At 45.4% G+C, this 7,289-nt stretch overlaps 1 long non-coding RNA gene across 1 annotated transcript; it reads right to left on the bottom strand.

Annotated features, from left to right (window-relative positions):
- Positions 1-1,924: 1,924 nt before the first annotated feature.
- Positions 1,925-4,415, bottom strand: LOC308575639. Its single transcript, XR_014002896.1, has 2 exons — positions 4,305-4,415; positions 1,925-2,755 (listed from the first exon to the last, which is right to left on the bottom strand). It is a non-coding gene; the product is annotated as an uncharacterized lncRNA (long non-coding RNA).
- Positions 4,416-7,289: the final 2,874 nt, after the last annotated feature.

Genomic DNA, 7,289 nt, shown 5'->3' with positions numbered 1-7,289 from the left:
TACCCCTAAAGCACAGGCGCTAGGGCCAAACGACAGGGATAACTGGTGCCTGTGGACCTCTCATGGGAGGATCTGACTGGCCACAGTTGGAAGGAGGATACTGGATGAACTGGGTTGGCCTTGTGGTCTGGCAAGGCAATTCTCCATTAAGGGTATTTCTGCTCATCCCCTAGAGCCTTCTACACCTGAGTAGTAATGTTGGCTACACATATAACGAATAGCTGGCCCAATTACAGGGGCACCTTGGTGGTTGAACTTAATCCATTCCAGGGTCCGTTCAACTCCTGGAACTGTTCGAAAACCAAGGCCTGGCTTCCGATTGGCTGTAGGAGCTTCCTGCACTCAATCAGAAGCCGTGTAGGACGTTTGGCTTCCAAAAAACATTCGCAAACCAGAACACACACTTCTGGGTTTGTGGCGTTCGGAAGTCGATTTTTCAGGAGTCAAGCTGTTCAACAAGCAAGGTACCACTGTAGAATCATAGAATTGTAGAGTTGGGAGGGACCATGAGGGTCATACAGTCCAACCCAACCTGCAATCCAGAAACCTTTTGTCCAATGTGGGGCTCAAACCCACAACCCTGAGGTTAAGAATCTCTTGCTCTACCAACACAAACACACACGATTGAGGGGTGCCATTATCATGTCCTGCCTGTGATCTTCATGGAGGCATCTGGTAGGTCAGGTGTTAGAAACAGGGCAGAAAAGAGCAGTCAGAATGATCAAGGAGGTGCAAGTAGGGCAGAAAGTGGATACTAGCTCATGGACAACCTGATCAAACAGTCTTATGTTCTTGTTTGAGGCTTGTCCATTAGGACAAATGTGGAACTACCCCCCTAACCATAGTTTGCCCTTCTTACTGGCAGACACTCCAGATTTGGGGAGCTGCCTGTCACCTTTCTCCTCCTTAACCTCAGTGTTGCCCTTGTATAACTCAGCAGAAAGGGGGATGGGGAGAAAACAAGCTTTAGCTGGCTCTCCCTGTCTTTGGCTCTGATGCAACCTACAGTTTCGGCTTCAATGGAAAAATAGGGGCTCAAATCCCCACTCAGCCATGACTTTCACTGGCTGACCTTAAGCCAGTCACCATTTCTCATCCTAAGCAATCTCACAAGTTTGTTGTGAGAGGGCACATCACAGGTATCAGCTTGAGCTCCTCAAATGAAAGGTGGTGCACAGATGCAATAAAGAAAGAAATATATTACCGTATATGCTGCTAGTGGGCTCCCCAGATGAATCTGCTCTGCCACTAGAGTGGTACCTCGGGTTACAGATGCTTCAGGTTACAGACTCCGCTAACCAAGAAATAGTACCTCGGGTTAAGAACTTTGCTTCAGGATTAGAACAGAAATCGTGTGCCGGCAGCAGGATGCACCATTAGTTAAAGTGGTACCTCAGGTTAAGAACAGTTTCAAGTTAAGAACGGACCTCCAGAACGAATTAAGTTCTTAACCCGAGGTACTACTGTATGTGATATAAGATGCTGAACTAGATAGCCCTTGGGCTTGATGAAAAGCTTTCCATAGAGCATACATTTTTCTCTCTCTTTCCCTTTGTGATGTGGAATATTTTTTAATGAAAAATTAGATTTCAAAAAGCTCTGGCCCTCTAAACATTGTTGGACTACAGCGCCAATAATTCCCCAGCCAATTCCCCAACATGACCAATGCTCAGGGAAGATGGGGTTTATAGTCCAAAAATATCTTTGTTGGCCAAAGGCTCCCCCACGTGAGTCATAGAGCAGGAGTATTCAAAGAAGTGCCCTACATATGTTCTGGAGCTCCAAGTCCCATCATCTCTAACCATATGACAACTTGGGTGAGACGAATTTGACGTGGAGACCAACAAATTCTGTAAGATGCCACACTGGTTACCTTGTGACAGAGGATGAAGTGGAAGGAGGGGAAGAAAACTCAACAGAAACATTCTATAATATGCTGAACATTTTAATGTGAAAATGAAGGAAGGAGTCAGTGGAAATGACTCAGGGCAGATGGAGATAAATGCAACATGGAACACTGAAAAAACAATAATCAGACATGTAGACATCACAAAGACAAAGCTGATAAATGATTGTAGGCTAAGCCAACAGGGTTGACCACCAGTGTTCACTTTGGCCATGTTGACTTAGTATCTTTCATAGTTGAAGTAGCTGTGGTAGAGGATCCTGGTTCATCAGTAATGGGTGGAATAGAAGGTGATAGGTGTGGCTGGGAAACAGGAGCCTGCTCTTAAGATAAGCATGCCAAGATAGGGAAAACTGAAAGGAATAAAGTAAAAGCAGCATCTGGATTGGTAAGAGAAGTGCTGAGGCCTCGCAAATCCCACAGGTTCCACAGTGGGGATTCTGGAGCACTCAGCATTTCTAAATACCATGTTCATTCATTAAGCCGAGGATCAGAATCTTGAGATCAGAATCTTCTTCCTTGGATGTTCCGTCAGTGTTGTTTCTGAGATTAACATGGCCAGCCTTTTCCTTGGTAGGAAGCTCGGCCAAAAGGGACACAAATCCTTATGACACGGTACCCTGGAGGACACGGCAGACCAGGATAGCAGGGGATGCACCCTGTGATGGGGCGATACCCCCGAGGACATCCCCAACTCCGGCCAGGAAACTGTGGACGTTGTGGGTAGCAGCCTGGATACTGATAAGAGAAGGAGTCAAGGCTGGAGTGAGCATCCATTTCTGGCTCATAGAAGTCTTCCAACAGCATACTGTCATTCAGGAAAGACATGTTGGAGCAGGGAGGGTAGATCTGAAATGACATTTGGATGCAGCAATTATGATCTACTATTATTGGATTAAAAGAGAGGTGAGGAACCTCAGATCCAGGTGCCAACTACAGGCCCCTCTAACTAGCCCTCCAAACTCTTCCCAAGTCACACATCCTTCTTGAGAGCCATACCCCCTTTTCTCTATAGTTCAAAGGTCTCACTGACCCTGCTTCAAATCCCATTTATTTTTGGCCTGCCTAGAAGGTGTTCTTAAAATCTGTCAATTCCTCTCACTTTTCTGGAAGGAAGAGACAGAGGAGTGTGCAATTGCATGCAGAAATTTGCCCACTGCAGAAAAGGTGTCATTTACATTTATTACTCCTCCCTCTTTTGTCTCTGGCCTCTCCCACCATTGGCTATATGTCTATCAGAGAGAAAGTTGGGAAGAGAGAAAATTGGCCCAAGCTCCTGATCTTAGTTGTACATCTGACCAAAGGCTCAGCCAGTCTAGCATCCTGTTCTCACAGTGGCCAGCGAGAGGACCCAATGGGAAGACCATAAAGAGGACCTTGTTGAAACAGCACTTTCTACATTGCTGTTTCAGAGGCATTCCCTGCTTCTGAAACTGGCATTCAGAGGCTTCTCTGCTTCTGAAACTGGAGGTCCATCATAGGCAACCTGGTATAGCAAGGACACTGTTACCTAAATCTGCAACTGATCTCCCTTGTGGTGGGATTCCATGGCAAGAATGAATGCCTCTGCAATGCATTGCATCCAGCTTCTCAAAGCATGTCGCTTTCCTTCTACTGCATCTCTTCCATTGCATAATGAGAATGTGCCCACTTGAGGAAGGGGCCATAGCTCAGTGACTGAGCATCTGCTTTGCATGCAGAAACTCTTAGTTTCAATCCCCAGGATCTCCAGGTAGGGCAGGAAGAGTTATTGAATTCCCATAACTCAAGTGGCTCATCATATTATTATTTTTCCATGCAGAAGGTTCCACGCTCAACCACCAGCATCTGATGATAGGACTGGGAAGGGCCCAGTCTGAAATCCTGGAGAACACTTGTTGGTGAATGTAGACAGTACTGTACTGAGCTAGGTTGACCACTGATCTGACTCTGTAGAGGAGAGCCCCCTCTGTTCCGTTTGAACCCCCCAAATTCCCCAAAATTTTCTCTGTAGGAAATATTTTAGGGACCTAGTGTCTCCAAACAATTCAGCTATGTCAAATTCAGAGACTCTTTTCTTATGTGTCTCCAAACAATTTCAGCTATGCCAAAGACACCTTGTGTCTCTAAACAATTTCAGCTTGCCAAATTCAGAGACTCTTTTCTTATGAAGACTAGAACACCCATGAAATGGTGACCATTCATGAGAGGCATCTGAACACCAAACCACAGTTTGACAGAAACATGTTTTGAATATTCCTCCAGAATTTGGTGCAGGGGAAAAGTTGAACATTTATCTCAACATTTCACTCTGGGTAAAATTCAGTGGTGAGAAAAAATATCAAGTTAGTCTGATATTTAACAACTTACAGAGAAGTATTTCTATAAGCAAGAAACCCACAAACAGGGAACAATTTACCTGGCTTCCTGCTGGATCCGAAGAGATACTTTCAGAGTATCAGATGCCTCTGGAACAATCTGTTGGGAGACATCCCTTTTTATACGGTTTGTTGGCGTGCATAGAGGAAATAACTCTTGCTCAATTCCAGGAAATAAAAATTAATCATTAGATCTTTAATTGTCAGCTGTTTCACTGAAGCGCCCTAATTATTTTGACTTCCCTGTTTAACGTTGTGTTTTTCACCCATCCTTCCCTTCGCAAAGGAAACAGGTAAACAGTGTGGGCTGGTGGTGTGGGAAGGGTGTCTGAGATTACTCAATACAGCTGGTATTCCATATCAGCTGAACGCAATGGAGCTTACTTCCGAGTAGACACATGAGGATTGTGCTGAAAGGGTTTTTTTAGAATACATTGAAGAAAATTTTCAGCTGCGTATTCCCCCTCCCTGTTCTATAAGAATATTATCAGGGGGTGGGGAACCTGTGGCCCTCTAGATGTTGCTAGACTCCAGATCCCATCATCCTTAACAATCAGCCGTGCTGGCAGGCACTGATGTGACGTTTATTTATTTATTTATTTAACCAAATTGCTGAATCATTTAATCAAAACCTTCTGTAAGAAAAAAAATAGTAGGTTACAAACGCTGCTAAAAGCTATAAAACTATGGAGAAGAGAAATGCATTATCCTTAACATGCAAATACAATAAGGAAACATTGCATATATATATGCATATATATATATATATATATATATATATATATATATATATATATACACACACACACACACACGCACATACAGTGGTGCCTTGCAAGACGAAATTAATTCATTCCGCGAGTTTTTTCGTCTAGCGAATTTTTCGTCTTGCGAATCACGAATTCCCATAGGAGTGCATTGAAAATGAATTAATGCGTTCCTATGGTCAAAAAAAGTCCAAACAAAGCCAAATTTAGTACAACAAGAGTTTATTAAGTGCTCTTTAAAGTCACCCATACTGTAAAGAGCATTTCAAAAATTGAAGGAACAATAATTTAAGTTTCTAAACATGACAGAAAAACATTTAAAAATCAACAAAGTGTACAGTACATTTTCTAAGACTCTGGGGGACCACTCGAAGAAGGTTCCTCTTCCACTCTTTGCTTCTTGCTGAAGAACCTGTCCATGGTCTGCTGCTACATCCGCCTTTTCAGCAGCTCCCTGAAAGGCGACATGACCCTCGTATCAAAAAAGTTCCCAACGTCATGTGCCACGTGCTTGTCAGGGTGGTGCCGCTGTGCAAAAGCCTGCACATCCTTCCACTTCAGGCAAATGTCCCTCAGTTCTTTGGAGGACAGCCATTCCTCAGTTGCTTCCTCCTCTTCCAGCGAGGCCTGCTCCTGCGCAGCCTCTGCCTACAGTTCGACCAGCTCCTGGGTGGTCAGCTCGTGGTCGTGCTCCTCCACCAGCTCTCTGATGTCCTCCTCTGTGACCTCTAGGCCCATGGTCCTCCCCAAGGCAACAATGTCCTGCACCACTGTTGACTCTGGTGCATCAGAGTCACTTGGTACCACACAGTCCGGCCACAGGCTGCGCCAAGCGCAATTCAAATTTCTCTGGCTGATCCCGTTCCAGGCCGTGGTGATCATCTTCAAGCAGGTGACGATGTCGAAGTGGTCCTTCCAGAATTCCCGCAGGGTGATGGTGGTGCAATCAGCCACCTCGAAGCATCGCCTGAAAAGCTCCGTGGTGTAGAGTTTTTTGAAATTGGCGATGAGCTGCTGATCCATCGGTTGGAGCAGTGGCGTGGTGTTAGGCGGCAGGAACATGATGTTGATGAAGCTGAACTCCTCCAACAAGTCCTCCTCAAGGCCTTTAGGATGAGCAGGAGCATTGTCCATCAGAAGCAAAGCCTTCAGCGGCAGGTCGTTGTCCAGCAGGTACTGTTTGACAGCAGGGCCAAAAGCATGATTGACCCAGTCCACAAACAGCACACGTGTGACCCAAGCCTTACTGTTGGATCGCCACATGACACTCAGCCGCTCCTTGTTGACCTTGTGTTTCTTGAAGGCCCGTGGGTTCTCCGAGTGGTACACCAGCAGGGGCTTGATCTTCAGGTCGCCGCTTGCGTTGGCACAGAAGAGCAGGGTCAGACGGTCCTTCATGGGCTTGTGGCCAGGCAACTTGGCCTCCTCCTGTGTGATGAAAGTCCTTTTGGGCATCCTCTTCCAAAACAGCCCGGTCTCGTCGCAGTTGAAGACCTGCTGTGGAACGTAGGCCTCCGTCTTCACAACCTCCAGGAACTCCGCTGCAAAGTCTTCAGCCGCAGAAACATCAGAACTGGCAGCCTCTCCATGCCAGAAAAAAACACACAAGCTACCAGATTCTTGCAAACCCCTCCCCAACTGTTCCCCCAGCCACCCAGCACACAGAAATTCAAATCCAGAATTTTTTTTAAAAAACAGCAGAGTGGCCCAATGGTCACAGAAAATCATAAAAATGCAGAAAAAAACACACAAGCTTCCAGATTCTTGCAAACCCCTCCCCAACTGTTCCCCCAGCCACCCACCACACAGAAATTCAAACCCAGAATATGTGCCCCAATGGTCACAAAAAATGATAAAAATGCAGAAAAAAACACACACAAGGTTCCAGATTCTTGCAAACCCCTCCCCAACACCAGGTCCTTGAATTCCAAACACTCCAACCCAAAATCCAAACCCCCCCAAAAAAAGTTTTAAAAGCTTAACTTACCAAATGGCTGCAAAAGAAGTTTTGGAAAAGCTTCAAAAATCACCAAAGTCTTTAAAAACCTCAAAAAAAGCTACTATGTACACTGCGTTCTATGAGTTGCTCCTCGAAGTCAAGTCGCAACTGTATTAACAGTGTTAAGAAAAAGGAAACAAACTTGCAAGACGTTTACGTCTTGTGAAGCAAGCCCATAGGGAAATTCGTCTTGCGAAGCAACTCAAAAACGGAAAACCCTTTCGTCTAGCGCCACTACCGAGAAGGCCCTCTGCTTGGTT

Source organism: Podarcis bocagei (genome assembly GCF_964188305.1).
Source record: "Podarcis bocagei genome assembly, chromosome: 16".
NCBI classification, from domain to species: domain Eukaryota; kingdom Metazoa; phylum Chordata; class Lepidosauria; order Squamata; family Lacertidae; genus Podarcis; species Podarcis bocagei.
The sequence above is the reverse complement of the archived record's forward strand: the minus strand, read 5'-3'. Positions and strand labels throughout refer to the sequence as shown.